General features: G+C 53.1%; 1 protein-coding gene and 1 pseudogene across 2 annotated transcripts in view; both read left to right on the top strand.

Moving 5' to 3' along the window:
* Positions 1 to 19562, top strand: part of CELSR1 (cadherin EGF LAG seven-pass G-type receptor 1) — a 185724-nt gene that overhangs the window by 49619 nt on the left and 116543 nt on the right. The window lies entirely within an intron of this gene.
* LOC129395186 (protein FAM136A-like) lies at positions 4125 to 7028 on the top strand (annotated as a pseudogene).

The following is a 19562-nucleotide window of genomic DNA, read 5'->3' as shown; positions in this document are numbered from 1 at the left end:
CCTGGACTCCCCTCCCCCGCACCCCCCACCTGCACCCTGGACTCCCCTCCCCCGCACCCCCCACCTGCACCCTGGACTCCCCTCCCCCGCACCCCCCACCTGCACCCTGGACTCCCCTCCCCCGCACCCCCCACCTGCACCCTGGACTCCCCTCCCGCGCACCCCCCACCTGCACCCTGGACTCCCCTCCCCCGCACCCCCCACCTGCACCCTGGGCTCCCCTCCCCCGCACCCCCCACCTGCACCCTGGGCTCCCCTCCCCCGCACCCCCCACCTGCACCCTGGGCTCCCCTCCCCTGTACCTCCCACCTGCACCCTGGACTCTGGACTCCCCTCCCCCTCACCCCCCACCTGCACTGCACCCTAGACTCCCCTCCCGCATGGGGCTCACCATGCTAATTGGCCCCATTTGTCTTTTCCACCAGGCCAAGGACACCTTGAGGGCAGGACTGTGGTTTTTCCTCTTGGCATCCCTAGATCTCAGCCTCGTACACACAGGGCCGGCAAATGTTTGTTGAATTAATGAGTGACAGCAATTTTAATTAGAGTTTCTTTGAGTTTAGGTTGCAGATTAGAATCTTTAAAAAGATATTATACCAAATAGTTTTTAATTATGAGTGAATTGCAGACATCGTCAGCTGCAGTAATTAGCTCGAGAACTGAAATCCTCTTTCAGGACCCTTGGGGTACTCTAAGAGGGAAATCCAATTTGTTACTTGTAAGTCATCTCTTAATCATGTAATAGCAGGATATGTGATATTAGCGTCAGCTCTTCCATCTCTCCAGATCTGAGCCAAAGGTGCCATGGGAAGAATTTGGAGCTGCTGTTCTTGAGACCTTGGGTGTGTGGAAGTGGGAGTGGGAGTGGGAGTGAGGGCAGGAAGTGGAGGGGGGCAGGGGGCGGGAGCAGACACACAGTAGGTGCTCAGTAAACGTGTGATGAGTGGGGAGCAGGGGCCAGAACAGAAACTGTTGGAGAGAGGTGGGGGAATATGGGCCTGGAGGCATTTCAGAAGACATCCTGTGTGGACGTGTCCTGATGCATGACTTTATTTTAATTTTTTTGTTCTGAGACGGAATCTTGCTTTGTCGCCCAGGCTGGAGTGCAGTGGCACGATCTCCGCTTACTGCAACCTCCACCTCCCGGGTTCAAGCGATTATCCTGCTGCAGCCTCCCGAGTAGCTGGAATTGCAGGTGTGCGCCACTACGCCCGGCTAATTTTTGTATTTTTAGTAGAGAGGGGGTTTCACTATGTTGGCCAAGCTGGTCTCAAACTCCTGACCTCAGGTGATCCTCCTGCCTTGGCCTCCCAAAGTGCTGGGATTACAGGCGTGAGCCCCTGCGTCCAGCCTTTATTTTTTTTGAGACAGAGTCTCAGTCTGTCGCCCAGGCTGGAGTACAGGGGCATGATCTTGGCTCACTGCAACCTCTGCCTCCCAGGCTCAAACAATTCTCATGCCTCAGTCTCCTGAGTAGCTGGGATTACAGGCGCCCACCACCACGCCCAGCTAATTTTTGTATTTTTAGTAGAGATGGGGTTTCACCATGTTGGCCAGTCTGGTCTCAAATTCCTGGCCTCAAGTGATCCACTCTCCTTGCCTCCCAAAGTGCTGGGATTACAGGCGTGAGCCACCGTGCCCGGCCTTGATGCATGACTTTAAAAAGTACCTGAGGCCGGGCGCGGTGGCTCACGCCTGTAATCCCAGCACTTTGGGAGGCCGAGGCGGGCGGATCACGAGGTCAGGAGATCGAGACCATCCTGGCTAACACGGTGAAACCCCGTCTCTACTATAAAAACACAAAAAATTAGCTGGGCAAGGTGGCGGGCTCCTGTAGTCCCAGCTACTTGGGAGGCTGAGGCAGGAGAATGGCGTGAACCTGGGAGGCGGAGCTTGCAGTGAGCCGAGGTCACGCCACTGCACTCCAGCCTGGGTGACAGAGCGAGACTCTGTCTCAAAAAAAAAAAGTACCTGAAAGGTTAGAGCATATTAAGAGCAGATTAGTTTGGACCACGACACGTATCACTGTCATAGACAAACGACACAAGCAGGACATGCTGAACAAAACAGGTTCACGTTTGCAGAACAGGGTTCTGTTTCTCCCTCTGCGGGGTCTGATGGCTCCAGTGCGCCCATTTCCCCAGACTGTGGGAGGCACTGTGCAGAACCTGAGCGTCAACGGTCCCTGCCACACAAACCCCATGGGCGCAGACAGCGCAGGTGTGGATGGAGAGGTGCATGGAGCCTGCTGGCCGCCTGTCTTGGAGATGAGCTTTTGCTCCTCGGCAATTTGGAGATGCTCAGGCATGGGATGTGTGATGAAAGGGGAGGTGTCAGCCAGCCAGATTTTATTTTCAGCTTTACTTGTGACGTTCACTTCTCTCCCGGATCCTCCATAATGAGCCAGACAGAAGCTGCCTGGCGGCCCCGCATGCAGCCTCCCGGGCACATGGGCCTCCTCCCGTCCAAACGGAGCTTTGAGTCTTTGCTTGAATCTTCTTACTCACTGGTTTCAAAATAGGCGTCCAGCTCATTAGCCTCAGGGAGAGGGAGTTGGGGGTGCCACTCACAAAGGCCTGGGAAGAGGAACCCGAGCCAAGGTCAGGATGGAGGGCTTGTCTTCCAGCAGAACCCAATATGAGGTGAGAGTTTTTGTTCTAGTCTTTGAATACTGGAAACGAATCTCACCATCTGGAGGTGGCAGGGGAGAGAGGCCTGAAAGAAATAAATTAAAATACTCAACTACAGAAAAACCTCGAAGCTGCAATCAAGACAAAAGCAAGGATGCTAACACACACACTTTCTCTGTTGGCTAAAACTGAGTGTTTTCACGGGGAGGCCTGCGTCATCTTTCTCTCAGGTTTCTTCCACGAGAGCATCTAGTTAATCATCTCAAATGACCCTTCTAATGTCATGCCCAATCAGTCTCTTGAAATTTAGGACTGGAATTTTCTCAGCAAATATTTAACTAGAAAAACGAAATCTCAGCTTTTCTGTTCTCAGCAGTTTCAATGCAAGTTGCAAATTAATAGACGTCTGGGCCAATATTTGATCTTTTCCCCCAAAGAAAATGATTTGCTCGCCATTCACTAAATTGGAGGGAGGCGTCCCTGGAAGTAACAAGGATGATATCCTTGTTCCTGGAGGTGGGCTTCGGTAGTGTTTGGAGACCTCAGGCAGCAGCTGGACCTCCCCAGCACCTGGGCGGGGTCCCTGTGAGCACTCACTCCAGCATCTCTGATGGCCACAGGGTCTCTGGGGCAGAACCCCCATGCCCAGCCAAAACAGGTGCTGCAGTGAGTGGGCCAGGTAGCCCTCATGGTATGTGAGCGCAGCTGCCCCTTGCCAGGCTGTCCCGGGCTGCCCCCAGCTCTAACTTGAGGCACTAACCCTATCAGGGGTCAGTGGCTTAATATAGCCTCTCCCTGGTATTTGCATTTCAAAAGAGGTCTCTGTGAAATTATTCTGGAAGGGATTTCAGGGCCCCTGAGTGGGGACACATTTCAGGGCTAGGAGGGGTGGCTCCTCCAAGTTCCTGGCAGATGCTGCAGCCTGCATTTCTGGGGAGGGCTGGGCCCGAGGCAGCTGCCACCATGGGCTGGGCTGGGCTGGTGGAAGGAGGGACTCTGTCCCCTGCAGGACCCTCCCAGCGGTCTTGCTTGGGACTGAGCAGCTGGGTCTGGTGGGCCCTGTGGATGCCAGGTTTACTGGTGCCCAGTTCAGACCTCGGACCCGTCCCCACCGTCGTAACGGCTCTCCCCAGCAGCTCCCCTTCTCTTGCCCTGTACCCTTGGATTTCTGGGCGGAAGGCCTGGGGCGCTCCTCCCTACAGGTGAGTCTGAGAGCCGGGCCAGAGCGTGGGAGCCTGTGGGAGCCTGGGAATGTTCTGTGCTCCGTGAAATTGACAGTTGTGCTCCTTTACCTGGAGGCAAGGGATGTGGCATCTGAGCCTGTTGGTGCCAGTGCCTTTGTTGTTACACCTTTGCTCTTAAATAGGTACAAATTATTGGTATTAGAAAGCCTTGCAGCTCCATATCCTCATTAAGCCTCTGCAGTTAATAATTATTTTTCTCTCCTGAAAGTGTTGGTGTGAAAGAGCTGAGTAGACACGTGGAGACTGCAGACCTCACTCTACCTTGGCAGGAAGATGGCGACCTGCATCCCCAACAGACAGCTGTGTGTCCTGGGCATAGTTCCTGAGCCTTTCTGGGCCCCACACCCCTTGTCACTGGGGTAGCAGAATCTGCTCTGCCTCCCTGGGTGGTTGGAGAGGCAATAGCAGATAATGAGAGCAAAGACTTACATAGCTCTTGCAATCCTCAGGGGACTCCAGGAGGCAGGAAATCCAATCACCCGGTTTTACTGATGAGGAAACCAAAGCACATAGAGGTTAAGTGACTTGCCCAAGTTCACAGAGGAAGTGGGTGGCAGAGTGGGATTGTCAGGGAAAGCACCTTGAATGGAAAACCTGTGGGCTGCCACTGCACTCCAGCCTGGGTGACAGAGTGAGACTCTGTCTCAAAAAAAAAAAAAAAAAAAAAAGTCAGGAAGAGCATGTTTCCATAAAGAGGGTGTGCTCAACTGTGAGGACCGCGCCCTAGACACCCAGTGAGGCAGGTCTCACAGTTTGTGGCTTATGTTAATTAATGTCTCATCATTAATTTATTAATAAGGTTCTTTGTAAAGTCCTTGTTTTTAATGTAATCAAAATCATACTTTTTTCCCTTTATGATAGTGTGTTGTGTGTCATGTTTAAGAATTGCTTACCTATCTCAAGATCATAAACATGATTTTGAATGATCTTTGCTAAAATAGGCTTTGTCTTTCCTGTTTAAGTTCTTAGTTCACCTGGAATTGATGTTTGTGCTTGGTGTGAGGTAGGGATCCAGTTTCACTTTGTCCGTTATGTAGACAGCTGAGTGGCTTGGGACCATGTGTGGGAATGCTCCTCTTTCCCATTTGCCAGCTCTGTTGTGTGTGCGTGTGGACCTGTTTCTGGGCTCCATCTTCTGTCCATCAGTCTGTTGGTCTGCTCCATGCCAGCACTCCTTTGTCTACAGGCTATAAATCTTGACATCAGATAGAGCTTGTTCCCCTCCCCTGTTCTCCAGGGATGCCTTGGCTATTCTTGACCTATTGGTCTTCTGTGGAGATTAGAGAATCATCTTGTGAGTTCCCTATGAAGGACCCTGTAGATAATTTTCTTTTTTTTTTTTGAGGCGGGATTTTGTTCTTTCACCCAGGCTGGAGTACAGCGCGCAAGCTCAGCTCACTGCAACCTTTGCCTCCTGGGTTCAAGTGAGTCTCGTGCCTCAGCCTTTCGAGTAGCTGAGTTTACAGGCATGTGCAATCCCACTCTGCCACCCACTTCCTCTGTGACCTTGTGCGAGTCACTTAACCTCTGTGTGCTTTGGTTTCCTCATCAGTAAAACCGGGTGATTGGATTTTCTGCCTCCTGGAGTCCCCTGAGGATTGCAAGAGCTACACAAGTCTTTGCTCTCATTATCTGGTATTGCCTCTCCAGCTACCCAGGGAGGCAGAACAGATTCTGCTCTGGCTCATGGCCCTTCCTCTGTCTTCAGGGCCAGCAGCATAGAATCCCCTGACTTCCTCTGTCCCCATAAGCTCTTTCTCCCACTCTTCCTCCCTCCTCTGCTTTTAAGGATCCTGTGGCCACACTGGGCCCACCCAGATCCTCCAGGATACTCTCTTGGGTTAAGGTTGCTGGTGAGCGGCCGTGCCCCTGTGCCATGTGGCATAACGCAGTCACAGCTTCTGGGGATTGAGACATGCAGCTCTTCTTGGGAAGTGAGGGGGAGACATTATTTTGTCTACCACACGTGGCCATGGCCAAGATTTATAAAAGTCAGCCGGGTGCAGTAGCTCATGTCTATGATCCCAGTACTTTGGGAGGCTGAGGCTGGTGGATCACCTGAGCTCAGGAGTTCGAGACCAGCCTGTCCAACATGGCAAAACCCCATCTCTACTAAAAATACAAAAATTAGCCAGGCATGGTGGCACATGCCTGTAATCCCAGCTACTCGGGAGGCTGAGGCAGGAGAATCTCTTGAACCCGGGAGGCAGAGGTTGCAGTGAGCTGAGATCATGCCACTGCATGGGCAACAGAGTGAGACTCTGTTTCAAAAAAAAAAAAAAAGATTTATAAACGTCCAAATAACTGGGGCAGCACAGGGTTGCCACTGTGGAGCTGCAGCAGCTGCGGGTGCAGGAGGCGGTGGACTCCATGGTGAAGAGTCTGGAGAGAGAGAACATCTGGAAGATGCATTGTCTCATGTTCTGGTGCAGCACCAGCTGTTGTGAGGATAGTCAGGCCTCCACGGAGCAGGTGCACCAGTGCATCGAGCGCCGCCATGTGCCTCTGGCTTAAGCCCAGGCTTTGATCACCAGTGAGCTGGAGAAGTTCCAGGACCGCCTGGTCCAGTGCACCACGCATTGCAACGACAAAGCCAAAGATTCAATAGATGCTGGGAGTAAGGAGCTTCAGGTGAAGCAGAAGCTGGAAGGTGGTGTGACCAAGTGTGTGGATGACCACATGCACCTGCTCCCAACTATGACCGAGAAGGTGAAGGAGGCTCTCTCATCCATTGGGAAATAAAAGTCTTTGCCAGTGGCCGTCGGGGCTGAGGGCAATAATATATTTTTTATAAGGAATTGGGAATTTTAGTCTTTTTTTTTTTTTGAGACATGGTCTTGTTCTTTCGCCCAGGCTGGAAGGCTGGACTGCAGTGGCACGATCTCAGCTCACTGCAACCTCCACCTCCCAGGTTCAAGCCATTTTTCTGCCTCAGCCTCCTGAGTAGCTGGGACTACAGGCATGCACCACCATGCCCAACTAATTTTTGTATTTTTAGTAGAGACAGGGTTTCACCACGTTGGTCAGGCTGGTCTCAAACTCCTGACCTCGTGATCCACCCGCCTCAGCCTCCCAAAGTGCTGGGATTACAGGCGTGAGCCACCGGACCCAGCCGGAATTTTAGTCTTTTAAGCAAAGTTTATGAATGAAGAAATGAAGGATGGTCGTAAGTGTAAAGCATATGTCACTTGCCTCTGGACACTGGTTCTTTTATGTTTTAGTCCTAAAAAATGAAACAGAAAAAAGTGGTGCTAAATTGGGTCAGAGATATGACAGGAGAGTTTTAGAGCTTATATTTCCTGTGGCCAGTGCTTGTCCTGGCAGTAAGGATCTCCCCTGTAACAAGCCAGAGCACTCCAAGGTACCAGACTCTTCTTACTACACAGGTACCAACAGGCTGGCAGGTTAGAGTTGGTGGAGTTTGCAGAGAGATATTTCCTCTTCGTTGCCAACATCCTGTTTACCAGAAGTGTTTCTGCATCATTTTCCATAAGCTGTGAAACAAAATCCATGAGGTCACTCACTTAGAAGGGAAAAAATGTTTTCTGTGTCTTTGTTTTCCTGGTTTTGTGTAATTTATACAAGGGCATACAAGTTGATTTTAAGATGTGGAATTGGGAGGGAAACTCATTTGGATAAGAACTTTGAAAGGTTCCTTATCATTTGGATAAGAACTTTGAAAGGATCCCCATTTCTGGTCATCATGATGTGGATGTACATTTCTTAAAATTATGACATGCTGCATCTTGAGACATGGACCTCTTCTTGGGAGGTGAGGGGGAGACATTATTTTGTCTACCACAGCTTGGAGACCATGCAAAAACATGACAGGCGACGACACGCTAATTGTGGGAAGCAGAATTACTGGCTGATGGGCCTTGAGGCTGTGTGTAGCAAAATGACAGGACAATCTTGCAGTAACACTTTGCCCGTGAAGAGAAGGGGGTTTTGATTGTGATACATACTAGTATATAGGAGTGAACAGTAGAAGAGGAGCGTTTGGCTACTTGATTATAACAGAGTTATGAAGTACTGGATTTGGAAAAACCTGGTTTTTGTAGAACAGATGGAATGAAGACCTAAACCGAGCATTGCCTACTTAGCCCCTGAATTAACAGAGTCCAGTCGAGACAAACCCCTGGCAACAGGAAATTCAAGGGAGAAAAAGGAAGCAACTTGGGCTAGGATGAGCTGACTCCCTGAGAGTGAAGGAGAGGCAGCCCCCGTTACCAAATACCATTTCTGCCTGGGGCTTTCGCAGCTTGCAGTGTTCCTGCTCCGGCATGGCACCTTGTTGTTTTGATAGCAACCTCATTGTATTTTCACCAGCTTATTACTTGAAATGATAAGACAGCCTGTCCATTTGCTGCTTCCCGGCTGTGATATATTTTCCTAGTGGTTTGGTTTTAAAAATAAATAAGGTTTAATTTTCTACCCACCCCCGCCCCCCCAAAAAAGTCCAAATAACCACAAAAATTCTCAGCTCACTATCCCTGGCCCCTGGAACCCAGCATCTCCTGCCCAGAGGCAGCTGTGGTCTCTGGCTCCATGATGAGCTCGCGGGGGACATGGCTGCAGTGCCGGTTCAGCCACCATGGGTAGCTTTTTCCCAAAGACGAGGCGTCTGCTTGAGGCGCACCTGGAGTGGTAGGGGCTTCCAGGGCAGGGCCCAGACAGTTTTCCCCTGGCAGCTGCCGCAGCCTTTCTGCACAGGAGGGCCTTCGGGCTCAGGAGTAGGAGCGGCTTGACGCAGGTTGGTCCCTGGAGATGAGTCAGCATTTCAGAGGCACTGCTGACAAGCATGGGGGTCGGGACAGACCTGAGTCCAGCAGGTCATTTTGGAGGGAGAGAAGCTCCCAGGATTCAGCAAAACCCCGGGAGTGTCCGTCGGCGGATGCTGCACCAGCCGCAGGTGTGAGCATGGGAGACTCCGGGCAAGGAGAGGAGGAAGGTGGAGATAGTGGCACAGGGGCACGCAGAGGGAGGCCGAGGGTCACCTGCTGCTCTGGCCATTGAGGTGGCTGGATGAGAAGCCTGGCTGGGTGCCGGATGGCACTTTTAGACCTGGAGCCTGGAATGTTCCAGACTGGCCCTGGTCGTTCCTGACTCCCTGGGCCTGCGGTGAGCAGTGGCTGAAGAGCCTGAGAGCTCTGAGCAGGACCTGCTGCAGGGCTGGGTTGGGCTCGTTGCTGTGTTTACTAAGACGTCTCATCTTCGGCTGGGCACGGTGGCTCACACCTATAATCCCAGCGCTTTGGGAGGCCGAGGCGGACAGATCACAAGGTCAGGAGTTCGAGACCAGCCTGGCTAACATGGTGAAACCCCGTCTCTGCTAAAAATACCAAAAAAAAAAAAAAAAAAAAAAAATTTAGCTGGGCATGGTGGCACGCACCTGTAATCCCAGCTACTTGGGAGGCTGAGGCAGGAGAATCGCTTGAACCCGGGAGGCAGAGGTTGTAGTGAGTCGAGATCGCACCACTGCACTTTAGCCTGGGCGACAGTGCGAGACTCCATCCCAAAAAAAAAAAAATTCTCATCTTTATTGTCCACAGCTCTCTTGGGCTGGCAGTGGCTCGTGGACACGTCGGGCCAGGGAACATATGGTTGTCCCTTGGCAGGTGCTCAGGGCCGCGTTGTCATGCTGGAAGGCATCATTTGGCTCAGAACCAGGTGCCCACTTGTTCTTTGAAATTTGTTTTGTCGTTTAATCTTTGCCTTGGGGAACTTGGCCCATTTTTCCAGGACGAGGGCAGAGAGGTGGCTTTCTGGTTCTGGCAGGGAAGAGCGAGGCTGGAATGGCTCCCCGTTCACCCAGCCCGTGTCAATCTCTGGGCTCAGCTGGCAGGGGAATGCCCCAGACGGCGCTGTCGGGAGGCGCAGAGGCCCGAGTGGTCTGGCAAAGCCAGGTGCTGAGCCAAGGAGCCCTGAGCTCGGTGCTTCCCGGGCTCCTGGTACCTGCTGAGCGTCTCAGGCCGGAAGGGGTCCAGAGGTTTGGGTGATCATTTCCGAGGGCTGGGTTTTCAGCTGGTGTGCTGCTGCCCTGGCAGGTGTTGTCTGGAGACATGTGTGGTCATCATAGCCTGGGGTGGGGGTGCTGCTGACATCCAGTGGGTGGAGGCCAGGGGTGCTGCCCAGCATCCTCCCGGGGGCTGGCACCCCACAGAGAGTTACCCAGCCCCCACGAGAGTCCACAGTGCTGCCATGGGGTACCTGTCCTGGAAGCTGAAGCCCAGGGGTTCCTTCTTTTTCTTCTTATCTTAAAACAGCATTGGCCAGGTGCCGTGGCTCAAGGCTGTAATCCCAGCACTTTGGGAGGCTGAGGCGAGTGGATCATGAGGTCAGGAGATCGAGACCATCCTGGCCAACATGGTGAAACCCTGTCTCTACTAAAATACAAAAAATTAGCCTGGCGTGGTGGCCCACGTCTGTAGCCCCAGCTACTCGGGAGGCTGAGGCAGGGAAATCGCTTGAACTCGGGAGGTGGAGGTTGCAGTGAGCCGATTGTGCCACTGCACTCCAGCCTGGTGACAGAGCAAGACTCCGTCTCAAAAAAAAAAAAAAGCCAATAAAACAAAACAAAACAAAAAACAGGCTCGTTGGCCACTCAGCGTCTCCCCACAGGAGTTCCCGGCACTCCCCAACAAGGGGTTTCTTGTGGTCAGACGTTTGGATTCCTGTTCAGCAAACGAATGCCTTCAGATTGTTCTGTGAGGACTTGAAGCTAAGCAGAGACAACAGAAGGTTCCTGATAAACTCCGGGTGTTTGATCCCTGTCGAAGTCCCGGCTGGTGCCTTCACTGCGGCGGGTGGGCCTGTGTGGGCTTCTCCCATGATATTTAGCTCATGGTGTAAACAGATGGCGACTTTGGCTCTACCCAAGCCATACTCAGCATCTTTAAGGTGGGGGAGTTTGGTGTCTCCAGGGTCGGAAGGTGGCTTCCTGCTCTTGGAAGGAGAAGCGGTTCCACGTCTTAGAAACCTGTTCATTTCTGACTTCATTCGACAGCTTGGTTTGAAAGAAATCGTTCTTGAAATGCCCTTTAGAATCGCTTTCTCCTTTTGGACAATGACACGCCAAAATGATACAAATTTTTACTAAGAATCAATTCTTAACTCTTTTTTCCTTTTAAAAAAATTGAGGTGAAACTCACATACGATAAAATTACCACTTTAAAATGAACACTTCAGTGGCATTTGTTACATTCACAGTGTTGTGCAACCTCTCCCTCTGTGCAGTTCTAGAACATTCTCATCACCTGAGAAAGCCCCATACCCAGTAAGCTTAATCACTTCCGGTACCTCTTGCCCCTTGCTCTTGGCAACCAGCATGGCTTCTGTCTCTGTGGATTCTGGGTGTTTCATATCAATGAAATCATGATTATGTGGCCTTTCGTGTTTGGCTTCTTTCACTTGGCGGAAAGTTTGTGAGTTTCATGCACGTTGTAGCCTGGTCAGTACTTCCTCTTTTTTTTTTTTTTTTTTTTTTTTGAGACGGAGTCTTACTCTGTTGCCCACGCTGGAGTGAAGTGGCACCATCTCAGTTTACTGCAACCTCTGCCTACCAGGTTCAAGCGATTCTCCCACCTCAGCCTCCTGAGTAGCTGGGACCACAGGTGTGCACCACCACGCCTGGCTAATTTTTTATATTTTGGTAGAGATGGGGTTTCACCATGTTGCCCAGGCTGGTCTTGAACTCCTGAGCTCAGGCAATCCACCCACCTCGGTCTCTCAAAATGCTGGGATTACAGGCATGAGCCACTGTGCCCAGCCTACTTCCTCTTTATGGCTGAATAATATTCCATTGTATGAATGGAACATATTGGGTTTGTCCATTCATACATTGGTGGACGTTTGGGTTTCCACTTTGGGTTATTGTGAATAATGCTGTGGTGAGCATTTGTGGACAAGTTGTGTGGATGTATGTTTTCAATTTTTTTTGCATTGCACCTAGGGATAGAATTCTGGGTCATGTGTTAATTCTATGTTGAGCTTTGTGAGGAAGCAATCCTTAACTCTTAAATGAAAGTTCTGCCTCCTGACAAGAATGCACTTGCTCAACGTCTCAGCCCACAACTTCTTTAGGCTGGCGTTGGGCTGGCTATGTTGGTGAGTGAACACACCTTCCTGGGGCACAGTGGGGCCTGTTATTATTTCAGGCTTCCAGAAGGTTCCATCAAGCAGAGACATGATGAGCTGTGTTGGAATAACATGGAACAACTTAATAGTATTAAATCCTGAATTAGATTCTAACTTCTGCCTTAGGATATGAGCTTTATTTTGTACATGAAATCAGGAGAGAACATTTCTTAATAAGTGTTATCGAGGATTATGTGATTTTACCATAAATAATAAATGTGGGAGTGACATTGAGAAGGAGGTTTTAGATATCTTCGTAGCTTCATTTCTCCTTGTTTCTTTCCCCCCCATTCGTTTCTTTATTTTTAATTGCAATAAACTTTATAAAACGAACCAGCTTGGCCGTTTTTAAGTGTGCAGTTCAGTGGCATTAAATGCATTTACATTGTTTCACGGGCATCACCACCATCCACCTCCAGAACTTCCTCATCTTCCCAAACTAGACTCTGTGCCAATTCAACGCCACCTCCCCACAGCCCTCCCCTAGTCCCTGGCACTCACCATCCTACTTTCTGTCTCTGTGGATTTGACTGTTCTCGGGACCTCTCGTAAGCGGAAGCAGACAGTATTTGTCCTTTTGTGACCGGCCTCTTTCACTCAGTGTGATGTCTTCAAGGCTCATCTGTGTTGTAGCGTGTGTCAGGGTGTCTGTCGTTTTTAAGGCCTCCTTATTTCTTGTGCTACCTGAAGTTGGGTTTTTTTCAGTAATAATAATGTGTAATGTTTATCCTGACTCATCTAATGCTGAGGGTCTGGGGATGTGGTTCTTTCGTGCTCTCCTCCATATCTTGTGACAGAATAATTCTTGTCATTTCTAGGGTTTTATAATTTAGGAGACGAGGAAGGATGTTAAGTGAATAAGTGTGCCTTTGAAACAGAATAATGCGGCAAGATAAAATGGCATTTGTGTTTGAATGATTTGAAGCTCTAGAAGCTTTTCAGAGCTTTTAACACGCTCCTCATTTGCCTGTTGATGGGCTTCCCAGGGCCTGCCTGTGCGTTTCCATTTGATTTGTGCTTGGCCATGGGAGAAGCGGCTTGCTGTTCTTGGCAGATCCCGGCAGCCTCTCCAACAAGTTAAGTGACCTGCCTGGGACCTGCAGCTTGAGTTCAGGGTGGATGACAGAGTGAGACTCCGTCTCAAAAAAAAAAAAAAAAAAAAAAAAAAAAGAAGTAGAGAGTAGCATAATGGTCACCAGAATCTGGGGAGGTGAGGAGGAAGAGGGGCTTGGGGAGAGATTGGTCAAAGAGTACAAAGTTACAGTAGGATGGCAGGAATAAGTTCTGTTGCTCTATTGTACAATAGGATGACTATGGTTAATAATATTGTATTGCATATTTCAAAATAGCTAGAGGAAAGGATTTTGAACATTCTTACCACAAATAAATGATAAATTTACAAGTAATGGATATATTAAATACACTTATTTGAGTTTTACACAATGTCTAGGGGTCAGGACCAGGCATCAGGACCAGACACTGGGGCAGGGTTGGGGTGGGTGCTGGCTGCCGGGGGTGCTTGTCTGAGGCTAAGACTAGGTGGGACCAACGGGAGGATGTGTGAGGACCCACCTGCAGCAGCCCGAGGGGATGGCAGTGGTGGGGTTACAGAGTGTAGACTTGGATTCCAAAGAGGAGAAAACCAGGGAAACCAAGATGTGGGCTTCCTGGGGGTGTCAGGAGGGCTCCTCCTTCTCCATTTTCCAGCCAGTGGCACAGATGGGGACAAGGAGGACTAGGAGGCTGGCTCTGCCCTCCCCAGCCCTGCCCCCGGGCAGAGCTGCGCCCTTTACCTTGACTGCAAGGTTAACACAGGACTTTGTTCCCGAGGCATCGTGAGCCGCACGTGGGCCTTTCTACAGTCCAGCTTGCTGGAGACGCTCGTGCTGGGATGAGACTCTGCTCTCCTGGGTCCGAGGCTCACTCTTCCTCTCGTGGCTTGACATCCTGACATGCGCCGCACACCCAACCCTGAAAGTGCTTGTCCCCTTGTTCCTGTGACGTGAACCTGCATTCGTGAGACGCAGGTCCTAGATTGTTGCCCAGAAAGGAGAAAAGCCACACGCCCTCAGGTAGCAGGATCGACACATCGCACCTGTTGTCTGGCCCCAATCTGGCCTCTAAAACAAAACAAAACAAACCCAGAAGAGAGAGAGACGCACACAGCCACTTCAAAGTTCCCTGGCTTTGAATGGGAGGCACCAGGAGCCACCAAGCAGGGCCCTCCCTGCCTGCTGTGAAGGCCTCGGGAAGGACAGGCACGCACCCTGTGTCTCTTACCAGCTGGACAGCAAGCAACGCCCTGTGGATGTGATCACAGCCGGCCACGGGGAATGACTCTGGACCTCGAGGGCATCATGGGCTGCCCTAACCAGGCCTCGAGGGGCGTTGGTGATGGGAGAGTGGAGGAGCCCCCCAGGCTGTGGTGCATGGGGTGGTGACAGAGACTCACAGTGAATGAGTGGGCCCCTGGTTCCTGCCTGGCACTGGCTGCGTCTCCAGCTGCCTGTGGCTCCATCTCACTGGGTCATCCCCAAGGCCCCAGGTGGGTCACAAACTGGCCTTTCCTCCTCCATGTCCTCAGCAGACCCTCCCATGCCAGGACTAGGGTCCTCTTGGACCATCTCCTCTGTCCCTCCCATCCACCATCACTGGGGACTTGGCCTCAGGTTAATCTGGGCCCTGCCACTCAGCCCGAGTCACCTTACCAGGCACATTCAGCTTCTTTGTGCCTTGGTGTCCTCACCTGTCAAGGGGCCAGCGATGGTTCCTCGTGGTGCATGGGTCCTGTCCACACCTCTGCGGACATTTCTCCTTCAGCCACCCCTGCCACCCTGCACCAAGAGCCCACGAGGCCGGCAGCAGTCGGAGGTTCACCCACCCCCTGCCTCCGTGCCCGTGTCTCTCGGCTACTCTGCATTCCCGGGGTTGACTAACGTCCCCCCAAAATTCACATCCACCTGGAACCTCAGAGTGGGATGTTATTTGGAAATAGGCTCTTTGCAGCTGTAATTGAGGTGTTGACATGAGGCTGTACTGGCTTCCGGTGCGGTGAACAGAAGACAGAGCCGTGACGACACAGGGAGAGCCATAGCCACTTGACGCAGAGGCAGAGGCCAGAGGGGTGCACCTAGGAGCCAAGCAACGCCAAGGACTGCTGGACCCCCAGCCCCCAGGGAAAGGGGCCCGGAGCAGACCCTCCCCTGAGCCTCCAGGAGGAACAAACCCTGCCAACACCTGAATTTCAGATCCCTGGCCTCCAAAACAGAGAGAGTGAATGTCCTGTATTGGTGATGCCCTTTGCTCCGACGGCCCCGGGAGCTGATGCCACCCGTCCCCATGCCTTGCTGGTTTTGCTGCTTTTCATGCGTTGTGCTCTCAGGAGGCCTGTCCCCTTCACTTTGTGTGGCAAACTCCATTCTTCCTAGGAAACCCCCTCCCCTGTCTCCCGGGGCCGTCCAGCATCAGCTGCGCTGCTCTTCACCCACAGCTGCCAATCACCTGCCACCGAGTCTCGGAACTGCGGCACTGTCCCCTGTCCCCTGAGGGCTGCCTGCTCCTTGAAGGCCATGATGTGACCTCTGCCCCCACTGCCCCACAGCATGAGCCCACCATGGGGAACACGATCGCAGATAACCTTTATCTTACTGCAGAGTCTTTCACGAAAGTCAGGGGGACTGGACAGGTCCCAACCTCCATGAAGACCCAGAAAGTTCCTTCCCATGATGTGGTTCAGGTTTGTACAGTACCTGCCAGGAGGGCCCCGCAGCCTCGCGCTCTGCCATCTGCTCTGTCTCCTTCCCATGTCTCAGCCACTATGAGGTGACTCACCCTTCCCGGGAAAGCAGGGGATGGCACTTGATCGCTTTTGAGGTGCCGCGGAGCCGCTGCAGGCCTGGGAGGAACGCCCGGAGCACGGGCAGAGAGAGTGCTGGGTGGGTGCCGTGCCTCCCGGAATCAAGCAGACCCCAAACTGTGAACTGACCTGTACTCACACACAGAAATGAAACCACGGGGGACAGCGTGAGGCAGAAAGTCATCATCACCTGAAGGCCACAGACCGCAGCCCCTGAAAACTGTACAGGTCCCAGACCCAGGGAAGGCTGGAAGCCACCACGGTGCAGGGGAGCTGAGTGTGGTCTGGGGTCCTGGGGCAGGAGAGGACAGTGGGTGGAAATGAGGGAAATCTGCAGAGAGAACAGGCTTCAGTTAATAACCTATCAATACTGGCTCGTTCCTTACGACAAATGCTGAGGCCAGGGGCAGCGGCTCACACCTGTGAATCCCAGCACTTTGGGAGGCTGAAGTGGGAGGATCACTTGAGGCCAGGAGTGTGAGACCAGCCTGGGCAACATTGCACGGCCTCACCTCTACAAAAAACAAGAAGAGAAAACCCAGCCAGGCATGGTGGCGTGCTCCTGTAGTCCTAGCTTCTCAGGAGGCTGAGGCAGGAGGATCACTTGAGCCCAGGAGCTCAAAGCTCAAGGCTGCAGTAATCACACCACTGCATTCCAGCCTGGGCCACAGAATGAGACTCTGTCTCAAAACAAACAAGCAAAAGACCCCCAAACCTACCATGCTAATGTAATAACGTAACTAATAGGGGCCTGGGTGTGGGGTCTCTGGGAACCCGCTGTATTAGTAAATTTTTTGTAAATCTAAAACCGTTTCAAAATTAAGTTTTATAAAAAAAACAAACAAAAAACAAAATCAGCAACGCAGACAGAACCACTGTCCACAGTGCCGATAGCTCTCTGGGCTCATGTAGAAACATTTTTTTTGTTTTGTTTTGTGTGAAAGAGTAACTCCTTCCTTTTTTTTGTTGTTTTTTTGAGGTGGAGTCTCACTCTGTCGCCCAGGCTGGAGTGCAGTGGTGCCATCTTGGCTCACTGCAACCTCCGACTCCCAGGTTCAAGCGATTCTCCTGCCTCAGTCTCCCAAGTAGCTAGGATTACAGACGTGCACCACAACGCCCCGCTAATCTTTGTATTTTTAGTAGAGATGGGGTTTCCCCACATTCGCCAGGCTAGTCTCGAACTCCTGACCTCTGGTGATCCGCCCACCTCGGCCTCCCAAAGTGCTGGGATTACAGGTGTGAGCCACTGCGCCCGGCCTGTTTCTTGTAACCTAACATCATGTTGTCTTGATCTATCTCTGCCAGAAATGGAGGTTAGTGCTACTGTGTGGTTTAGCTGCGTCATATTCCGTCGTGGGGATAGGCTGTGCTTGGCTCAGCATTCCCATACTGGTGGCGTTTAGATGTGTGTATCTGAAGGCTTAAGCTGCAGGTTGGTTCAAAATCCAACCCAGACTACTGAAGTAAAAAGTAATTTCACCGTGGCCCGTGGTCTCGAAGGAAATTGATGTTAGTATTAACAGTAAGGCACTCGTCGTGTTCTGTAGCACACTTCAAGGTCGTTAATATTTCATGCTATTTTCTGTCTGTTATGTCATCGTTTTATCCCTGAGTGAAGATGGATGTCCCTAGAATATGGGTCCTTGTTCTGGGGTGTTTCTCTGTGCTGTGCCTTCCTGGGCTGCCCCCAGGAAGGCCCCAGTGCTGGAGCCTCCACCCAACTTGTGGGGGTCAGAGTAGCTCAGGGCACCCCAAGAAGGCCTGGGCTTCTCACTATGATACATAAGCTCAGACCCAAACATTAATCAATTTTTCAAGTACCTGCTTATTTTCCTGGTTAAAATCAGTGTGGCCTTTGCATATTGGGCCAGAACAAACACATCCATGTGTGGTTTAAGATAAAAGCATGTTTCATAACAACTGCCACGAGGAAGTAAACAGTACCCTATCTGTATTATTGTAGTGGACCCTAAAAAAAAAAACGTCAAACAGGCACAAAAAAATAGCTCACATGAAAAAATGAAGTCTCATTATGCTGTTTGTGTCAATGTTGATGTTGGAGTTAAAAGTGACACCATACTTCTCTGGCCCCTTTGCCTCTCCCTCCCTCCCTCCCCTCCTCCTCCCTCCTTCCCCTCCTCCTCCCTCCCTCCCTCCCCTTGTCCTCCCTCCCTCCCCTCCTCCTCCCTCCCTCCCTCCCCTCCTCCTCTCCCCTCCCTCCCCTCCTCCTCCCTCCCTCTCTCCCCTCCTCCTCCCTCCTTCCCCTCCTCCTCCCTCCCTCCCTCCCCTTGTCCTCCCTCCCTCCCCTCCTTCTCCCTCCTTCCCTCCCCTCATCCGCCCACCCTCCCCTCCTCCTCCCTCCCTCCCCTCCTCCTCCCTCCCTCCCCTCCTCCTCCCTCCCTCCCCTCCTCCTCCCTCCCTCCCCTCCTCCTCCCTCCCTCCCTCCCCTCCTCCTCCCTCCCTCCCCTCCTCCTCCCTCCCTCCCTCCCCTCCTCCTCCCTCCTTCCCTCCCCTCCCTCCCTCCCCTCCTCCTCCCTCCTTCCCCTCCTCCTCCCTCCTTCCCCTCCTCCTCCCTCCCTCCCTCCCCTCATCCTCCCTCCCTCCCTCCCCTCCTCCTCCCTCCCTCCCCTCATCCTCCCTCCCCTCCTCCTCCCTCCTTCCCCTCCTCCTCCCTCCCTCCCCTCCTCCTCCCTCCCCTCCCCTCCCTCCCCTCCTCCTCCCTCCCCTCCTCCTCCCTCCCTCCCTCTCCTCCTCCCTCCCTCCCTCTCCTCCTCCCTCCCTCCCTCCCCTCCTCCTCCCTCCCTCCCTCCCCTCCTCCTCCCTCCCTCCCCTCCTCCTCCCTCCCTCCCCTCCTCCTCCCTCCCTCCCCTCTTCCCTCCCTCCCTCCCCTCCTCCCTCCCTCCCCTCCTCCTCCCTCCCCTCCTCCTCCCTCCCCTCGTCCTCTCTCCCTCCCCTCCTCCTCCCTCCCTCCCCTCCTCCCTCCCTCCCTCCCCTCCTCCCTCCCTCCCTCCCCTCCTCCCTCCCTCCCCTCCTCCTCCCTCCCTCCCCTCGTCCTCCCTCCCCTCCTCCTCCCTCCCTCCCCTCCTCCCTCCCTCCCCTCCTCCTCCCTCCCTCCCCTCGTCCTCCCTCCCTCCCCTCCTCCTCCCTCCCTCCCCTCGTCCTCCCTGCCTCCCCTCCTCCTTCCTCCCTCCCTCCCCTCCTCCTCCCTCCCTCCCCTCCTCCTCCCTCCCTCCCCTCCTCCTCCCTCCCTCCTCTCCTCCTCCCTCCCTCCCCTTCTCCTCCCTCCCTTCCTCCCCTCCTCCTCCCTCCCCTCCTCCTCCCTCCCCTCCTCCTCCCTCCCCTCCTCCTCCCTCCCTCCCCTCCTCCTTCCTCCCTCCCTCCCCTCCTCCTCCCTCCCCTCCTCCTCCCTCCCCTCCTCCTCCCTCCCCTCGTCCTCTCTCCCTCCCCTCCTCCTCCCTCCCTCCCCTCCTCCCTCCCTCCCTCCCCTCCTCCCTCCCTCCCCTCCTCCCTCCCTCCCCTCCTCCTCCCTCCCTCCCCTCGTCCTCCCTCCCTCCCCTCGTCCTCCCTCCCCTCCTCCTCCCTCCCTCCCCTCCTCCCTCCCTCCCCTCCTCCTCCCTCCCTCCCCTCGTCCTCCCTCCCTCCCCTCCTCCTCCCTCCCTCCCCTCGTCCTCCCTGCCTCCCCTCCTCCTTCCTCCC

The sequence above is a fragment of the Pan paniscus genome, chromosome 23 (assembly GCF_029289425.2).
Source record: "Pan paniscus chromosome 23, NHGRI_mPanPan1-v2.0_pri, whole genome shotgun sequence".
In the NCBI taxonomy this organism is placed as follows: domain Eukaryota; kingdom Metazoa; phylum Chordata; class Mammalia; order Primates; family Hominidae; genus Pan; species Pan paniscus.
Note: the sequence above shows the minus strand (reverse complement) of the source record. Positions and strands in the feature narration are given on the sequence as shown.